Below are 20,170 nucleotides of genomic sequence, written 5' to 3' on the forward strand. Positions count from 1 at the left end.
TGAATGGTAATAATTAAAATGACACTTATTAATACCCCATCTTAACTAGATCTCCTCTCCTATTTTCCCAAGATAAACCTATCAGATAATTCAGTAACTTTTCATCTAATGATGGCACATTTGTAATTAAGATATAATATTTTCTTGTAGTTTGTTACTTTTAAAAGGTACTTAGCATTCTTTGGGTAGATTTTCCCGATTCCAACGTTAATATTAACTTTAAAAGTCATCATTATCTACTATGGTTTCCTTTTCACTATAATATTAATCATATCCTCATAAAGGTGATCTTTATATTTAGCGGAGCTCCTTTTACAATAAGAATTTTTTTTTAAAAATTGCCAAATTTTGCTTCCAATTTCTACTTGATGCTTAACCACTTTTCTCTATTTTTTTGTGCATATTTAACGTTCTTTTTTATGAGGAACTTTTAGATTATCATCACAACACTATTTCCTTTTGAAGTACCCCCTCTTGTTATCTTATGAACTTTATTGATTTATCAATCTTTCATTATTAACAATATCATTCAGTCCCTGTGTGCACTCGAAGGTAGTAACATGATGTCTCTCTTCATAAGCTTGACTCTAGGTTGCTAATAAATCTACAACACAATTTCATTAGCTCAAGGTGTGTTGAATTATCACCTTATTAAACAATATCATTCTTCTTCTAAATTCTAAAATAAAACTATGTAGATGAACCATGAACATTTGGCTTTGTTCTTTAATATGGATTTGATTAGTTTAGAGTCTCCCTCCATCTATATATTTTTCTCCTCATAGCTTTGTAATATTTTGATATAATAACACTTACCAATATCCTCTTTATAGTTATCATACTTTATTCCTAGATTCTTATCCAATCCTAGATTCAGATTCCTTTTACAATCTCTTATTAGACCCCCAACACATGTTATCCTAGGTTTCCCTTAAAACACCCATCCATATTACACTTCATCCAACATTCTTCTAGAGTTTTTCATCTATACTGTTTCATATTCGATATGATTTTCTAGTTTATATTGATAAGGCTTTGGTTAATATTCCAGTTCTATTTGATTCTCAAGTAAAGGAGAATAGAGATAGTTAGAGCTTTAGGAAATGCCACATTATTTATATTTTATCTTGTCATTCTTTTGATAATATAAAATATAGAAATGACATCCTTTCTTTCTACTAAGAATATTTTGTTGTTTCCTTCTTCCCAAGTATACCAAGCTACCAGAGGAAAAACCAAGCTCCACACATTCTTAGAGACCAAAATATAGAAAGGAGAACAACTCCAAAAAAACATATGCACTATGAGAAGACTAGTGAAAGAACTATACATGAGCAAATCCTTAATGGAATCAACACCTACTTCACACAAAGCACATCTATTCATGAATTGGAATCCGCTTTTTGAAAGGTTATCTAAAGTAAAAAATTTCTCATGAGAAACTGCTAACTAGAAGTAATTGATCTTTAGGGGGATATTTTTTGTACACACATCATTTTAAAGAACTTATCTTACCATTCCAAAATAATAGTAGAAGTGATGGTTGAGCTGACATAGAAGAGACAGTTACTATTATGCCTCCAAACTCATTTTTTCTCCTACATTAGATTAAATACAATTGGATCATGTAGAATTTCCCTACAGGAATTGACATCTTCCCTTCTAATATGAGCAATTCTATGGGCATCCATATGACTTTGCTAGATCTGAAGAAAGCCTATCCATTTAGCTTTACCATTAACCTATTCTAAATAATTCTCTAGCTTGTCCTTAAGAGTGGTTGAAATCCATTTGACTAACCCTAGGTTAGAATGAGTCTCCTTTAATAGAAATTCCTATTTCCAAATCAATCTAGAAGAGAGATTTTCCACCATTTTCAATCGACATTTTGCTGCATTTTTCTATTAACACCTTTAATATCTAGGAAATTCTACCCACTATATTTTTCGTACTCAAGAAGAGGTTGGGAAGAGCATATGAAAAATATTTGTCCTTGATAATTTAAGTTCATTCATTTTTTCCTTCCAAAATTTACAACCCAACCCTAGAAGGAAAAGCTTTATTCATTCCTCTTATACTTCTGATTACTAGATCCCCTTCCTCTTTTGGTTTAGAGACTTGATTCTAGTTGACTAATTCCATTTTCCTCTTTTCTTCAACTCCTAACTAGAGGAAATTATTTTGGATACCCTCGAGCACATCAAAAACTTTAGCTAGCATGAGGGAGAAAGACATAAAATAATCTAGAATACTTTGTAGGAAAGCTTTAATTAGAAGGAGTTTACCTCCTTGAATAAGTAGCTTTCCTTTCCAATTGGCCATTTTTTTGAATTTGTCTAAAATCCAATTCTAGAATTGAGGCAAGGGTTTTAGGAGAGAGAAAGGGAGACCAAGATAAACACTATGCATATTAGCAATGTTACATCCTAGCACTAAGTTGAACTTCAAGTTTTGTATTGAAAAAGAAAATTTAACTCTTTTGAAAATTTATGTGTTATCTAGATAAAGAGGTGTCAAATGAGAGAAGGGTTTTACATGTTGTTGCCTCTTTGACAAGAGAAGCACCAAAGAGGATAGTATCATCCATAAATTTTTGGTGGGTACAAAGAGGGAACTTGTAATGGCTACCTTACCTCCATTTAAAGAGCTAGCCAAATATAGCTTATTTAATTTTCTTCTTAGTTCTTCATCCACTAGTATGAAAATATTTGGAATTTGATTCTATCTCTACTTCTATGTTCAAAGTGCTCTGAGGGAAGAAGCTAGTATTTTTGCACCTTCTTTTAAAGCCATTGAACCCTTGATTTTGCTTCCAAAAAGTTTCTTCCTATGTTGATATAGAAAGCAAATGATCTCTTACGAAATGTTCCTACAAACTCAAAGTACTATCCTTATTATCATTTTCCAAGTTCATGTTCTTCTCTCTTTCTAGATCTATCTTTTTTTCAAAAATATTACGAAATGAAACTTTATTCCACTTTTAAAATATAATTTAATCAAACCAAGTTTCTTACTTAGGTTAATCAAGGGGAGTAAGGAGCCAAAATTTTCACCAAACATCTATAAGATCTCAAATATTATTCCTTGACATACAAATATTTTCAAACTTAGAGCTAACATTAATGTGTTTTTATACTCTCCATTCTAAGAGAATAACAATATGATCAGGTTCGATATGGGGCTTAGCTTCTTATTGGAATTTGTTTGAATCGGTAAAATTCAAGGAGAGAGATAATCTATCAAGCATGAATTGTTTGAGACCATTTTCTTGTCTCCTATTAGTCCATGTAAAAAATTTTCCTCTTTTTTGTAGATCCATGACACCTATATTCTCAAAAACTTCTGCTAGGTTTGCCATACTATATGAGAAGTCTTTAGTACCACCAAGTTTCTTTGAGGGGTAAAGGGGGTATTAAAGTTTCCTGCTACCATCCATTTTATCTTCATACCATTACCCATAGTATTAGCTAAGGTCTCACAAAGTTGTTTCCTTTGAATTAGATTACTAGGAGCATTGACATTTACCATATTCCAAGACCACTGTGTAGCTAGATCATCACAAGCCAAAGAGAAAAAATTAATAGAAGAGTGTAAAAAATTACTTGACATCATACTACCATTAAAAAATATAGCTATTTATCTTGAAGCATCTTGGGCTTCACTTGAAACCCAAGAGGGTCCTGGCCAAATATATTTTAGAACAATTAAAAAATATAGGATATATTGCTCTAATTTCTAACTAAAAAAAAAAATGCTCATAACAATAGGTTCTCAAATTTAAAATTCACATAAATAGGATCATTAACAACTACTAAAATCCATTGATTTTTTTATTAGCACCCACTCTCTTATGCCCTAGACCTTGTTCCATATTCTTTAACAACTTTGTGTCTTTTCCAACATCTAGTTTATTTTTATTTTTGTTTTCTTTGTTGACAACTCTTGACTAAAAATCTTCAAAAGGGAAAATTCTTTAACAAATCTTGTCGTAACTCTAACTCCACCCTCTTACAATGAATAGAAAGGATGGAGAGAGGATGCCATTTTATCTAAAAATCTTCTATTGGGTCAGCGTTTGTAGAGGGTGAATAAAAATCTTAAGAGAGAGTTGAGCTTTGTGAACCTTCCCAATAACCAACATAGAGTAAGGGGCATCCATGGAGGAAATATTTTACTCAAGTGGAGGAGGGATTAGTTCTAAGGCATGCTTCTTAGAAATAGAAGAGGGGACAAGCTTCTTGTCAGGTGTAAAAAGGTAGGACAAATCCACATGTCCATATATCCAAGTTGTGAGTATATAGTAACATTTGAGGGAACAACCTTTTTCAGCATCATACTAACACAAATCCCACCAAATAAAAGGGGATATTTATATTGGGTAACTTTATCCATTGACATAAGTGAGATAAAAGATTTGGCAATGCCTCTAAAAAACCTTTTTGTTCTAGAACTCAAGGGGAAGACCTAGAATTCCAACCCATGTGGGAGATACTATACCTAAATCCATAAATGGGTCAAACTTTGATTTGCACTTGCAAACATTAAGGATATTTTTTAGAGTTGGACTTGAGAGACCAAGGACCATTAGTAAGAACCATAATGAAATCCTACTTGATCAAGAAGGAGAAAATACATAGTTTGTCGATAAGAGCATTTATTTCCATAATGCCTTTTACGGATTAAGTAGAGGAGGCCAACTTCCTTAGATGTTCAATAGAAGGTCCGATAAGAACAAAATGGCTTACCAAGTTTAAAGGCATCTATACCAAAGCCAAACAAATTACCAAATGGAGCAAAGACCTTGAAAACCAGATCCATGGAAACTAGAGGGGGTCATGGGAAACCCCCATGACCCACCAAAAGAGGCATTCACACCAAAAAGAAAAGGATGAGAAAGAAACATAGAGGCCAAAAGGAAAAGGGACAAGGAGGGCCAAAGGCTAAGGAACAGGTTGGAGGGATGGTTGAAGTGCTCGATTGCAAAGTATAGTAGGAAAAAAATTATATCATAAGTTTGTTAATAAGTGACAATTTGTGGATTAAATTTCTAGAAAATATAATAGACACAATTACTTATATTTTCCACTCATGTCTTGAGTTATTTCATATCCTAGTGGTGGGAGTGAAATGGTACATAGATATTAGGTAGGATTATAATACATTGTACTTATTAGAGGTTATTTTTGTTTTGCATTGATTGTATTGAGTGTTTGGGGCCCAATGTGGCCAATCTAGGCTAACTCGGTACTTAAGGGTCCAATTACTCTTTTGACCATTCTTAGGCTAGCACGTTGCTTGGGTGTTAGAAGTGCATAGAGATTAATATATGGCAACTCAAGAATATGACATGTGATAATATTAATGTAACATGTAGCCTAAGTATCCATAATAGATTTATCTTTTTGCAATAGATTAATGTGTATCAATTTTTTTATATGTTTAGCACGTCTTGAGATCGAAATCTTTTTAATATCTTATCCTTATTTGGTTTTTGAATTTCTCTTTGATTTAATTTTCTGAGTGTATATTTTTTTTTATCATTAGCATTGTAGGATGAAGGTTTGGTTCGATGTTGTCAGGTAGTAGTTAGTTGATTAAAATTGAGATTTGACATTTGTGTTCATGATAGATAATCCTTACAGTAGTTTTATGTCATTGTTATCTATTATTGGAAACTTATTTTTCTCATTCATATATTATGGAATGCATCATGTAGTAGTACATCAGACTGATACTTATTGATATTGTGTTTTACTTTGATTATCATCTCATAACTTGTGACTTATATAGTGTATGTACTATCTTTATGAATTTCAATATCGTATGAGTTGTATTTGAGTTTCTCATATGTGATGATATTCTTGACGATTCATATATATAATATGTATTTTGGTATTATTGTTGTACTTAGAGGATTTAGTAATGTATGTAATTATACATTATGGAATCCTTGAGAATTGTATTCTATGTTCACATTACTTTAATTTTGTTATTATTCTTTTGCATAGTTGTGATTATTTTGTGTAAACTCTTATGAAGAAAACTATTGGGTTAACTTAGTAATATGCTTTAGGTTAGTTTCCATTGTGTTCTCTATTGGAGAGTTACTCGCTTCTTCTCAAACATTTGCTATTTCACAATAGTTTAGAAGGAACTCATGTATTTACTACAATAAAAGGGAAAAGAGAAGACTTTGTAGATCCTTTTTATTTGTGATCTTCCTTCTTATAGAGGGGCAGAACCAAATGCTTTAACAGTCTAAGAAAATTGGCAATGTTGAATAATCTCACAATGCTTGTTTGATATCATGTTTCTACCTTCTTCTTGATTATATTGTTTTATTGAATTCATGTTATTTGTAATCCTTTTTTATCTTAGGATCCTTAGGTGTTTGTGGATTGAACCGATTATCATCTCTACATCATTGGTCACAATCTTATATAGGGTATCTCTAAAAACCTAGAATTGTCTAGTTGTATATCTATAGCCTCAATATATATATATATATATATATATATATGGTAATTTTATAATATTTATAGCAATCTTTCAAAAACATGAAAGTTAAAAGAATTATTTGACAAAATTAGATGGTTTCACTTGATAAAACAATGAGACTGATTGTAGGGGAGCAAGCCTTGTTATAATGAACACGAATATGGAATTGCATAATAAAATAACTCATTATTAATAAATATATAAAATTCAGACCAATAAAAATATTGGTAATTGATTGATCTTGATGTGTAAAAATACATTTGAAAAAGAAAGAAAATACAACTTTGATTAAGACATAAATCATTCAAGCGTGCTATGGACCTGATTCTGAAGTCACTGTAGACTTTTGGTCGTAAGAAATTGTCATTGGTGCACCCCAGCTTCCATTCTAACGAGCTTAAAATTAAGAATCAGAAAGAGAATAATAAAATCATGACTCTATGTTTCTAATAGGCATATATATACATAAATATAAATAGTTCAGTTCACAGCTGGATGCTCATATAAGATTATGAATGAGAAAATAACCGGTGATGTTTAAATAGATATATACGAGTAATTCGTAGCAAGGATTGACTATTTTGCATAGTCAAAAGCTGATAAACATTGTGATTTCTGCTTTTAGAAGTGTGCAGGTGGACACACACAATGCTCAAAATACACTGTTACATTTTTGTTATTGTCATATAAAGAAACATTTTAAAATGTAAAGTCCGAGGGAACAACATGGATTGAACAGACACCAGTACATATAGAAAAGTATAAAGAAAAATGACTGGAACTACAATCAGAACGAGGTTAAAGGTAACAACACTCATTGCAAGATACTCAGAATACAAGCACTAATAGAAGTAGATATATATGCACCTGCTGCTTTCAATTTCTGAATGACTGCCACCCGTACAAGTGTGAGGGCAGTGAGACATACTGCTATGAGAAAAAATACTGCCACAAGCATAAAAATCCATCTACGTGTGCCTCGCAAAGAGACTACTGAAGTGAAACTCGTCATTAAGAGTATTACATTAGCACCCGTAAGGACATTGATAGTCAAAAGCCATCCTCTTGTTCTAGAGACAGAGGAATACATAATGAGGTACAAAACTGACATCGTAACATAGAGAACCATAATGCTCGTAAAAATATATATGAGAAAGGCAGCAGTCTGACCCGAATGCTTCAAAGTGCTCTCCATGGCTCGTACTAAAGCGCCCGACAGTCCCCCAGTGATCAGAACTATGCTTTTTTGACTTTTCAAGTCTGCATTGAGCTCTTCCTTGACAGGCAAAGGCCGTTGGATATTAACATCAACTGTTGTCGATGTAGGGGCAGCGGCGGAGATTTCTACATTCATAACTGATGCCATTGAACGTATATTGAGATATTTCTTAAGGTTGCGTTATTTATGCACGTAGAGTGGTTAGATTATGCTCATGCAATCAACATTATTCCACCAGTTTCTTAAAAGAATGCAGCTGAGCACTTATTTTTAGGAGTGCTGCTATTTGTTCAGCTGGCACATGTGTGCCTCGACTGGAGACCGTTTCAAATCCCTTCAGATTTATACCGCTTGTTAGTGTTAGCATTGGCTACTATCAAGGAAGCTTTTAGGTTTTCTTAATAATCTCTCATCTCCAAACACAAAAACTTTGTCTTCTCACTTAACATTCACGGCCATTTTCCACAATGATTCCCTTTAATTATGACTTCTTCTCATACGTTTTCCCTGCCACTGCCACTGCCACTGCCACTCTACGTTAGCGGTGAATGCCCATGTCCATATAATATATACTAGCACTTGCACTCGAAGGAGCAAGGGGTACGCCGACAGTGACAGAAGGTGAAAGTCTATATAAGATAGTTTCTCATGTATATTTTTTCAGACATTTAATATCACATGAAACGAATGTAAACAACAAAAAATAAATTAAACACTGATTTTGACATAGTCAATAATTAAACCCAATATAGTTACATTCATATTCTTAAATTCATAAAAGAAATGTAAAAGAGGAAAACAAAAATCCAAGATAGAAATCACAATGTTTGAAAATTATCCATCAATTCCATGTGTTACTACATAATTAATGTTTAGTCTTAAGAGTCTTGTTTAGAGTGTCTTCTTATTTGGATGAGGGAACATGTCTATTGTCACAATGAGTAATTATAATTAATTTTGAGTCTAAAGAGTCTTGTTTAGAGTGGCTTCTTATTTGGATGGGGAACATGTCTATATTTACAATGAGTAAACTTTCAGTTGTCAATTATTTTAACTACCATAATTGCATTGCCATGTGCACTCATTACAAAGTGCTTTAACAAAAGCAATCATACTTGGCAAATCTTTTAATCTCGTTTAATTTCTAATATTTACCATAAAACTTGACATTTTCTAGATTTTGCATTAATAGTCTCATCATGTTGTGGATAAAATTATAGCACATTATCATGTACATTTATGCAATTTTTTTTATTGTTTGGTCAAACTTTGCATTTTAACTATAATTTTATTAATAATTTAAAAATCAAAATAAACTTATTTTCCTTTATTTTGAATTCATTAAAAATTTTGATGAATGGTGATCCTTCCACAGACATTGCCTAAAGTTTGCACCTTTCGGCTTGACATTCCTTTTAGTTTCGTCAACTAGGTTCTTTAGGAAGTTTTTGCTTGGTTTTGTGAAAGGTTTGAAGGATGTTATAACTTGTCGCTAAAGATCACCAAGTTTCATCATGTTAAAATTAACATATATGTAATTCAAGTTGTGTAGACATAACATGCTATCAATAGTTTCCACAAAACACATATTTAATAATCACTTTAATTATGAGTTCTTCTCATATGTTTTCCCTACCACTGCCACTAGCACTCTACATTAGAGGTGACTGCCCATACCCATATAATTTATAATATCCTATAGAAAGGCTTAAATTGTTCTTCATATTGACTTTGTCTATAAATTATGGCCACCCTTAAACATCACACATTAAGGGAAGAATTAAGCTTCGGAAAAAAGTCAACATTGACTATTTAATACTTTTAGTCTAGGAACTAAGCTTAGTGTGTGACGTTTATGCCATTCCATAAATTAGAGAGGGGTTGATTCTTCTTGTTTTTAGCCAAATGAAGTCTCATTTTTTTAAACATTTAATTTATGCTTCCATTTATTTTGCATCTTTCTCAAATCAAATAGTAGGGACATAATACTAAATTCTATATTAGTGAATTAATTAATCCTCTAGAATGCCATTTTTTTAATAGGTCAAGATGATATACTACAAAGAATTTAGATTAGAGATAAGAATAGTCCACTCATACGCTTGAAATTAAAAGTCAATAATATCAAGAAATAATCAAAGTCCAAGTTAGGTCTATTATATTAACATATTGCCACTCTACGTTTTCCTTGCCACTCTATATTAGCGGTGAATGCCCATACCCATATATTTTATAATATCCTATAGAAAGGATTAAATTATTCTTTATATTGACTTTGTTTATAAATTAGAGAGGGGATTAACTAATGTTTATACTAGAAAACTCTTTGTTAAACATCATAATGGGAACAATCGAAGAGCTATGTTAGGGGTTGGTTTAGCAAAGTTTGTCTTTAAATTTTTATATTTTTACTAGTTTTATAAGATTTGTTTCTATGTACAATTCAAATGATTAGAATATGGTAATATATATTATCTAAACCAAATTTAATCCCTTTATTCTAAAACAGATATAAGTGCATGTTGAATTGATAACTATCCCTTAGTTAAGTTTATCCTTTTCTTGATAATTTTATGGTAACTACAAAGATACAACAATATTATTGAAAATTAATTAAGCTGGACAATTAAGAATATGACAAGTTTGAATTTGTGATTTCTCTAAAGGGATAAGGGAACTAGGTCCCTAGATCTAGTGATATGACATATGGTGTGTTTTGTTTTATTCTTAGGTATGCATGGTGTACCAACAACCCTTTGATGGAATACATATAATTTACTAAATAGTTTCATAAATATCTCATTAACATCAATTCATTCTTAGTTGTATGGTATAACATGTGCGTGATGTTTGAATGATTACATTTTTTATTAAAAAAAAGTTTATTTTACATTTTTATTGTAGTTTTTGGTAGATTTAGAAATCTATGTGTTGATATAATACATCTTGAACCCCATTTTTATTTTTTCTTCACTAAGTAGGTGATAGTTGATGCTGAAACTATCTATAGAATCTACCCTAGGAAACATTCTATGTAGTGCCCTCTCATGTCTGTAGTTTTTTCCTTGTTTACTTTGATTCGAGAGATGCTTGTACTCATGTTATTTTTACACTTGAGATGACCTAATGGTCAAATGTTATAATGTGATTTCATATCATAAATGTTAGAATACTATGTTGTCCAGTTGATCATATTTGCATGATGATGCCATTTTGAGATGATAATATGTTTTATGATGATATCTGGTTATCTAGTATTTGAGTATTTATGTGTTAGATTTAATGCTATGGTTATTTAGTTCATTCCTTCTTTGTTATGCTTTATGCGAACATGACTAATGTAAATGGATTATTTGAGTATAATTGAATAAATGGTTAAAGTAGATATTTAATGCATTTATTACTTCAGCTATGTTAGTGTATGCAATTATAATTGATAATGTGTTTTAGTGTGCAAGATTGATATCCTTGGTAGTGGCACATATAATTAGTGATTTAGCTATTCATTTTACCAATGTCATCCCTGCATGGTCGACATATCTTAATTAAAATTTTAATTAAACCTTCCGGTGATTTAATAAATCTTGAATCATTCACATATTATTATTAGACCTGTGAACATGTCTGTGCATTTAGAGGTTTGCATTGTCTCAAATGTTGTTAAGGATTTTTTTTATAATTTGGGTTTTTGGACTTTATTTTAGTTAATTTTAATTTCTAGCAGCTTTTCCATAGATGAATTCTAATTACTTGGATTCAGGATTTAACTAAGTTTTCTGGTTATTTTCCAAAGAGGAAATAAATTCCTCACTTCTCACTTTTGGAGATTAAGGATTTGGGAAATTTTTGCAAAATCCTATTCTGGAGGATTGTGTTTCCATTTGTTGTGAGAGCTATGGGTGTGGGATCTTCGTGAGATCAATCTCATTGGATCCAACTCAGGGAGACCTTATTTTTTCATTACTTTTAATAGATTTTGCAAATTATTTATTTTATTATGCCAATTCTTGTTTTTTACCTTTTGGCTGTCAGGTTGGGCTCTTCCATTTTTGTGTTTCATCTTTGTTTCTACTTTCATTTTAGGTAATTATTTCCTAGGAGGTCAATAACTAGTGTTCCCCTCCATTTTTGATTATTGGTTCTACTCAGTAGATCATGTATGAACATTTTCCCTATCTTCAGAATGAGGGTTTGAGGTTTTGCACTGTTATGCTGGTCATTTTTGTATGCCTTGTCTGAACATGATTTTTATTGGTTTTTCGTGGCTTTTGTGCCAAATGACAAAATGGGTTTTATTTTCAAAGTTTTCAAGTTTTGGGGTTTTTAATTCACTTTGTGTGCCATCCAATTTTCTTTGGTTTTCTTGTCATAATGTCAGTTGTGGACTTGGATCATTCATAGGATGTTAGTTAGACCATTGTTACACTTTTATGTTACATTGTGATGCATGTCACATCTGTCCTCCCAAGTTTTTTTTTCAGTTGAGTGTTATTTTATTTGTGTTCTCATCCAGTCCTTGTGTTATGATCTTTGTGATGGTGGTGTGCCATACACGAGCACATCTACATGCATTTGTTGGGTGTCTTGCAAGGCACGATCCTCTGTAGTATTCTGAAAGTTATGATAATTTTGGGTTGGGTTAGGAGTATACATACCTATGAGAACTCATCATTGGATGAGCATGGGTAGGGTAGGGTAGCATCCATCGAGGGGGCTTCTATCTCCACAGCTTGGTGACTATTATCCTAGGGTTGGCATGCTGAAGTTTTAATCAAGTGATAACTAAATAAAATACTAGGTGGTAATAAAACTTAAGATAATAAAATGTTTTAGTGTGAGAGCCTTCCATTCTGAATTTGAGTCCAGCCTTCCATTCTGAATTTGAGTCCATACGATCCAAGCTTGGGCTATCCAATGTTAAACAACTCTCCATGCAATGATCCCCTACATTGTTACCCATTTAGTGCCTGACCAGGACCTGTTGTACATGCATTCTCTCATGATCTTTGTTTCAGTCATCATTAGTATCAGACATGAATGATAGAAATGGTCATTTGTTTTATGTGTGTTTATAGTTGGATCATTATCTCTATTAGCATGATAGGAGTGGACCTATGGGTTCCATGTGGTTGGGAGGTGTAGCTACCTATACCACTGCTGGGGACTAGTGTATAGAGATAGTCTATTATTCGAGTACAACCATTGCTTGATGTTCACTTGGTATTTAGTTTTATCTAGAGTATGTTTCCTTGTGATTTATGCTTTCATTGGAATACTTTGATAACATTCTTAGATGATGTTAGTTATTTGACACACCTATATTATAATGTTTAGCAAATGATTAGATGATGCAATTTGATTAGTTGGAATATTTGTTACTTTACTTGTTAGCATTTAGATTTCCTTGTTCTTATGATGTTATTTTGCTTTAGTAGTGACGTCCTTATAGGAGAACTCTGACTATCTAGTTGGCAGTTTTGGATGTTAAGTGTGGGGGATGGCTAGGGCCTTTGAGGTCTCATAACACTATTATGGTTGGGAGGAAGCACACAATAGTTTGGTTGATTTTTTCTACTGCAATGTTGCTTCAAGTTCATTTCATTATTGTTTTAGATTAGATGGTTAGTCATTTATCTTCCTTCTTGTTATTTTGTGTTCGAGTGTCCAAGCCTCGACTTATGGACTTGGTACTCCCTGGTGTGGAGGTTCTGATTCTCTATTTTATCCTTTTGGTTTTCCTTAGAGAATTTCTTTCTTTCCTAGGCGATAATGTTACAACATTAGGTGATACTTATAAATTATCGCTGGCCAAAAGAAGAACAATCATGCAATACTAGAAAGTATCGCACCCCTAAAGGAAAATTATCACATGATACTTGAAAGTATCATATACCCTTTGAGAAACTATCATACTAGACTAGAAGAGTATCACATGGTCTTAGGAGAAGTGGCACCTAGACCCTTAAATTATCATACACCCATTAAAGAAATGTTGTACAATACTAGAAAGTGTCGCACAATGCTGCATGAAAGTGTCGTCTGGGTCTTTGGGAAAACCTATTTGTGTGGACAACGAACACTATTCAATTTTTTGAAATGATTTTGGGAGGTGTTTTGACTATCCTCTATAGTGTTCTTGAATCCCTTGGTATTGGATTTTTAATTAAGAATGTTTCGGATTTGAAATCGTTTGTGTTCTTCCGTGGCTTGTCATTTTTTGTCAGTAGTAGCATTTGGAGATCCATTGGTGTTTGGATGATTGGTAAGTCTTCCATCATGATCTTTGTGGTCCTTGTATGTTGATTTTCATGTGCATCCATACTTAAAATATATATATATATATTCGCTTTTATTTATTCTTGTTCGAGGGTTCTCTGGTTGGGGTGTTACATTATGTGTTTTCTTATATTTTTATAATATATTTTATACCCTTATTATGGTGAGCCTAATATATCATGGTTCAATATTCAAGAGTCAAACTATGAATTCTATGAGCATGCACATAGGGAAGGCCATCAATGATGAGCACTCAAGGCTAAAGTTAGTCCCCCAAGGTTTGTATTTAAGTTTTTACTATAATTATTCTACTTATTAATCAATGATTTACATAGATAAGTCATTAAGGAAGTAATTTTTATGATAATGTATCTAATGTGTTGCACCTAGCTAGTTAGAATATGTTGTGAGGCCTCACCCCAACCCATCATAGCATAATTGTCTCATTTACTTTGATACTTTATGTTTTGATTCTTTGATACACTGTAGATTCAGTTGGACAATGATTTAAACCTTTTGGTACTGTGTGTTGGTTTACTTTATGATGATTTTATCTATAATGATTAGGAACTACTTATTATGATTGATGATTATTTATATTTGCATTCAATTGTTCACTTGATTGATGAAAGACCAAGAAATAATTGAAGACCAAGTTAGGTCTATTATATTAACATATTACCACTCTATGTTTTCCCTGCCACTCTAGTTAGCGGTGAATGCCCATACCCATATAATTTATAATATCCTATAGAAAGGCTTAAATTGTTCTTTAAATTAACTTTGTCTATAAATTAGAGGGTGGATTAACTAATGTTTATACTAGAAAACTCTTTGTTAAACATTGTAAGAATGGGAACAATGGAAGAGCTATGTTAGGGGTTGGTTAATCAAAGTTTGTCATCTAATTTTAATATTTTTACTAATTTTATAAGATTTGTTTCTATGTAGAATTCAAATGATTGTACTATGGTAATATATATTATCCAAACCAAATTTAATCCCTTTGTTCTAAAAATCAAATTCATAACTATCCCTTGGCTAGGTTTACCATTTTCTTGATAATTGTATGGTAACTATAGAGATATGGCAGTATTATTAAAAATTAATTAAGTTGCACAATTAAGAATGTGATAATTTTGAATTTGTGATTTCTCTAAAGGGATAAGGGAACTAGAACCCTACATCTAGTGATATGACATATGGCATATGGTGTATGTTATTACATTTTATGGTATGGATGGCGTACCTATAACCATTTGATGGAATAAATATAATTTCCAAAATAGTTTCATAAATATCTCCTTAACGTCAATCCATTTTTAGTTGTATGAAATAACATGCGAGTAATAATTGAATGATTACATTCTTAATTAAGAAATGTATTATTTTACATTATAATTGTAGATTTTTGTAGATTTATAAATTTATGTGTTGTTATGATACAACTTGAACCCCATTTTTGTTTTTTATTCACTAAGTAGGTTATGCTTTTAAAATTTATTTTATACCCTTATTATGGTGAACCTAGTATATCATGGGTCAATATTCAAGAGTAAAATTGTGAATTCTATGAGCATGAATGTAGGGAAGGTCATCGATGATGAGAACTCGAGGCTAAATTCTAGTCCTGTAAGGTTTATATTTAATTTTTTACTATAACTATTCTACTAATTAATTGATGATTCAAAAACATAAGTCATTAAGGAAGTAATTTTTATGATAATGTATCTAGTGTGTTGCAGCTAGCTAGGTAGAATATGTTGTGAGGCCTCAGCCCGACCCATCATAGCATAATTGTCTTGTTTACTTTGATAATTTTTGTTTTGAGTCTTTGATACACTTTAGACTGTGTTGGAGAGTGATTTAAACCTTTTGGTACTATGTGTTGTTTTACTTTATGATGATTAGGAACTACTTATTATTATTATTGATGATTATTTATATTTTCATTCAATTGTTCACTTGATTGATGGAAATTGAATCATGATTAAATGATAATGTTAGATGATTTTTGTTTGAAAAGTTCATAAAACTATGTTAATGATTATGTGATAATGATTTTGATTATGAAAGTGATTAATTTGCACACTATTGTAGAAAAGAAAAGGTAATTTGAAATAGGATAGAGAAATATTAATTATTGAAATTTGATTATATAAAGTATATTTTATGGTGTGTGTGTGTGTGTGGGCACATGCGTGCGCGTGCATGTGTGTGTCTATGTGTCATTTTGCTTGAACTAGACTAATATGTTATTTTGAGTGTAGACAAAATTACCTATGGTAAAAAGTTAGAGAATTAGGGGAAAACTTATGTGCAAATTGTAAATGCAAAGGTTTGATACATTTAATAGATTTAAAGCTCATTGTTATGTATTTTATTTTGTAAACATAACAAGAATATGTGTTGATAGATCAGATTCATTTATGAACTTGATATGTCTAGAGTGTCACTTGACATGTGTAATGTGTATGTTTATATTGACATATCGAAGTAGGATATTGGAAAGAGACACCTATCTCAAAGTAAACTACTTAGAATTTATAAATTAAATTCATTTCCATATTAGTGTCATCACAAGTTTGATGTAGATTAATATTGAATTTTGATTTTAAGGTGACTTTAGAGATCTAAAAAGTGGTCCTAGATTATTATTTTAGTGAAAACAACTTACCTATATGGGAGTACTATGAGTTAGGACTTTAATTTTGACCTCTTTATTTTTTAAATCACTTTTATGACCCTTTAAATATTCCATTATCTTAGTATAGTGAAAATTAAATTGGTTTATAACCAATTTTCCTTCTTATCCACACACATAGTTGGACATGCATTTAGTAAGGGATATTTAGGTGGATGAAAGATTCTTCTCACATTTATGAAGAATAGGAATTTGGAGTCTTTTTTTGAGGATATTTTAAAACTTAGTGGTTGCTCACCCACTCTTTTTTTTAAAGAATTCTATATTTGGGAGATCGCACAAGCTAAGGAAAGGGGCTCTTCTCAAATTTCATTTGTCATTTTATTTGGAGGAAGGTTGGTGCTCTTCCTATGAAAGAGACTCATGCATATTGTTGTTTTATCTTCGTAATTGTAAAGTGAGATTGTAGTAGATGCATTTTTTTAATGTAAATTTTTTGTGTATTTTGTTTGAATTTTTGGCATGACATTTTGGTTTAGAGCATGTAGTGTTTGACCTAGTTTACATTTTGTTATCATTATGGAACTCTTTTAGGACAGTTTTATGCCAGATGATTAGTAACATTATTTTGAGCTTATCATATATTATTTCATATTTAGTTGATTTTATGATGAGACTACTTGGTACTATTTACTTATGTATGCATTACAATGATTTCAGTTATTGATGATGATTAGCTGGATGGTTTATTATACGTGTTTTCTTATGGATACTTACCCCAAACTGCATGTGTATTGTGTATGTGTATGTTTTCTTTATGTATGACATTTTCTATGTGGTTAAGGAAGGTAGTCATAGTCACCTGCAATGGGGGTTGAGGCCCAAAGTTGTTGCTAGGGTAACCCATTGTAACTAGTTTAATAAGTGATTAAATTTCATTAATTGGGTTTAAAATGAATTAATAAGATATTGGTACCACAAAAAGTTGCTAAGGGTCTAGAGGATTAAAAGACTAGTCGGGCAAGCTTAGAGTTGACTCGTTAATATGCCTTGTCAATACGAAAGGATACTAGTGCTGCATAGAGTCACTAGGGGGCTGGAGGATTAAAAGACTAGCGGGGTAACCCTAGAATTGGTTCGTGTGATGACACTTTCCCACTAGTAGTATAGATTTCCTACATGCCTATGTTTTCCTCTGGGTCTAGATGTTGATTTATCTTGGAACCTTTGAGTTAGAATACTTTTAGGGTTTCCTTGACTTAGAGATTACTTTTAATTTTTGAATTGATTTTTTGTTTGGGACCTGAGACTATCTCCTTGGCATGGTGGGAGTGGGCCTTTTTGGGTTACCACATGGTTGAGTAGTAGTGCTTTTTACTCTTACCATTGAGATTCATCCGTTATTACCATGGCTGATTGAGAATTTTGAATCTTATTGCCAAGTGGCATTCAAAACAACCGTATATTATTTAAATGGACTTGGAATTATAATTATTGTTTCATGTAGATATCGTAATTGTTAGACTTAGTATTAATAACATTTAAATGTGATTCAATATCTTGGTATCCTTAAGGAATGTAATCTTTTGTATTTGCTTTTGTATAATTGTATGTTATTGCTTTTGCTACTTTATGTTTGATGTGTATTATATTCTTTCTTTTAAAAAAAAATGTTTGACAAACTTAGTAAAAATTTAAGTCAATTCTTTTGGATCCTTTGGTGAGGCATTACATTTTGTATTAGAGCTAGGTTTCTACATTGGGAGCTCTAGGTATATTGAAATGCCATTAGTTGTTAACTAGTTGAATTGAAACGAAAAGTAAACTATTATGTATATCTATTACACTGAAACTTGAGCTAGTTGAACTGAAAAAAAACTTAAACTTTTAGTTGTATATTTTCAAACTTGAACATTTAGGCTTCAAAACTAAATTATATTTAAACCTAAGAATAGGCAAAACTGAAAATTGAACTTGTACTATTTTAAAAATATTTGTCTTTTGTATATTCTTTGTAGTATAATGTTTTATGGTTATTATAGCATCTAGTACCTTGAATATTATTGTAGCATGGTATCTAGGATGAGATCTTCTTTTAGAGGTTGTAGCCTAGGTCATGGATGAGGCAGAAACATCAATGTACATGAGTCTGTCCACAAAGGCTTTAATTAGGAAGAGGATAGGGGAGATCATGTCAATGAGCATTAGGAAGAGAATCATAGAGAGTAGTAGGCCGACTCTGAGGAAGTTGACCTAAGGAAAATGATGAAGACCATCATTGATCACCTACCTCCTGTTCATGGCAAGGATGGGGCACATTAGGTAGGACATGAGCATAGACCTAGGTCTAAGAGTCCTCAGAGGGATCATCAAAGATCCATTGTAGCTGCTTAGATGAAACCTTCAGTGATCTAAGGTCAAGCCCTTTAATGGGCATGGTTTAGCTTATGTAACCAAACAATTGCTTATTTCTCTTGATAGTGTTTTAGCTAATTAGGACTTTGACATAAATGTCAAAGCAAGGTTTGCTATTACCAACCTAGAACTCCTTGAAGCCACTTGTTGGACTATCAAAGAGAAGAAGCTGGGCATAAACATGAACAATGTCACATGGGAGTTATTCTTGGAAAACTTTTGTGAGAAATTCCTACTAGAGGAATGGAAGTAACATAGAGTAGATGAGTTCCACAACCTAAGACAGTTAACTATGACTGTAGTAGATTATGAGTGCAAGTTTTATGAGCTCATGCCCTTTTCGGGAATTAGTGACAACCCAAAAAAATTGGCACATCATTTCATCAAAGGCTTGAACAATTGTCTAGTTGGGAGAGTCAAGGTATTTGAGCCTAAAATCCTCAAAAATGTGGTACATCGAGCCATTCTTGTAGAGAAGAGTGTTAACCTAGGACATATGGGTTTTGTTGGAGCACCTACAATATCAGGATTGAAGGGTAACCACAACTCATGTGGTAGTAAGAAACCTCCTTTTGGAGGTAATCAGCAACAAGGAGAAACTTATCCTCTTGTAGAGAGTGGTGGCAGTCGTTCCAATGCTAGAAGCTATTGTAATGCTCAACACAACAAGCAAAATTAGTACACTCAACCTGCGTAGGGAAAGCAGTCTTATGCTAGTGAGGGTAGATTTCAGCAATCTAGTGCACCTAGAGTGCATATTAGTTTTGACGGAGAGTGTTTTTCATGCGGACAACACGGACACAAGTCATCCCATGGAAATCACAATTCTCAGTCCAGAGACATTCAGCTTTGGAACCTATGGTTGGAGACATGGGTAGGTCCCAAAGAGTGTTCTTAGTTGAGTCATATCCTCTTACAAGGGGAAATGGTACAATTGGACCCGCATAGTGAGTTCTTTAGTTTTACCTTTCTTGTAGGCTTCCAGGAGTAAGCCTAAGTCTAGGGGGGGTGGATGTAGTGCCTGCCTTAGTTTACATTTTTAATCATTTTTGAACTCTTTTAGGCTAGTTTTATGCTTGATGATTAGTAGTAATATTTTGAGATTATCATATATTATT

Source organism: Cupressus sempervirens, chromosome 5, assembly GCF_028749045.1.
Source record: "Cupressus sempervirens isolate cs-2001-9-10 chromosome 5, ASM2874904v1, whole genome shotgun sequence".
Classification (NCBI taxonomy): domain Eukaryota; kingdom Viridiplantae; phylum Streptophyta; class Pinopsida; order Cupressales; family Cupressaceae; genus Cupressus; species Cupressus sempervirens.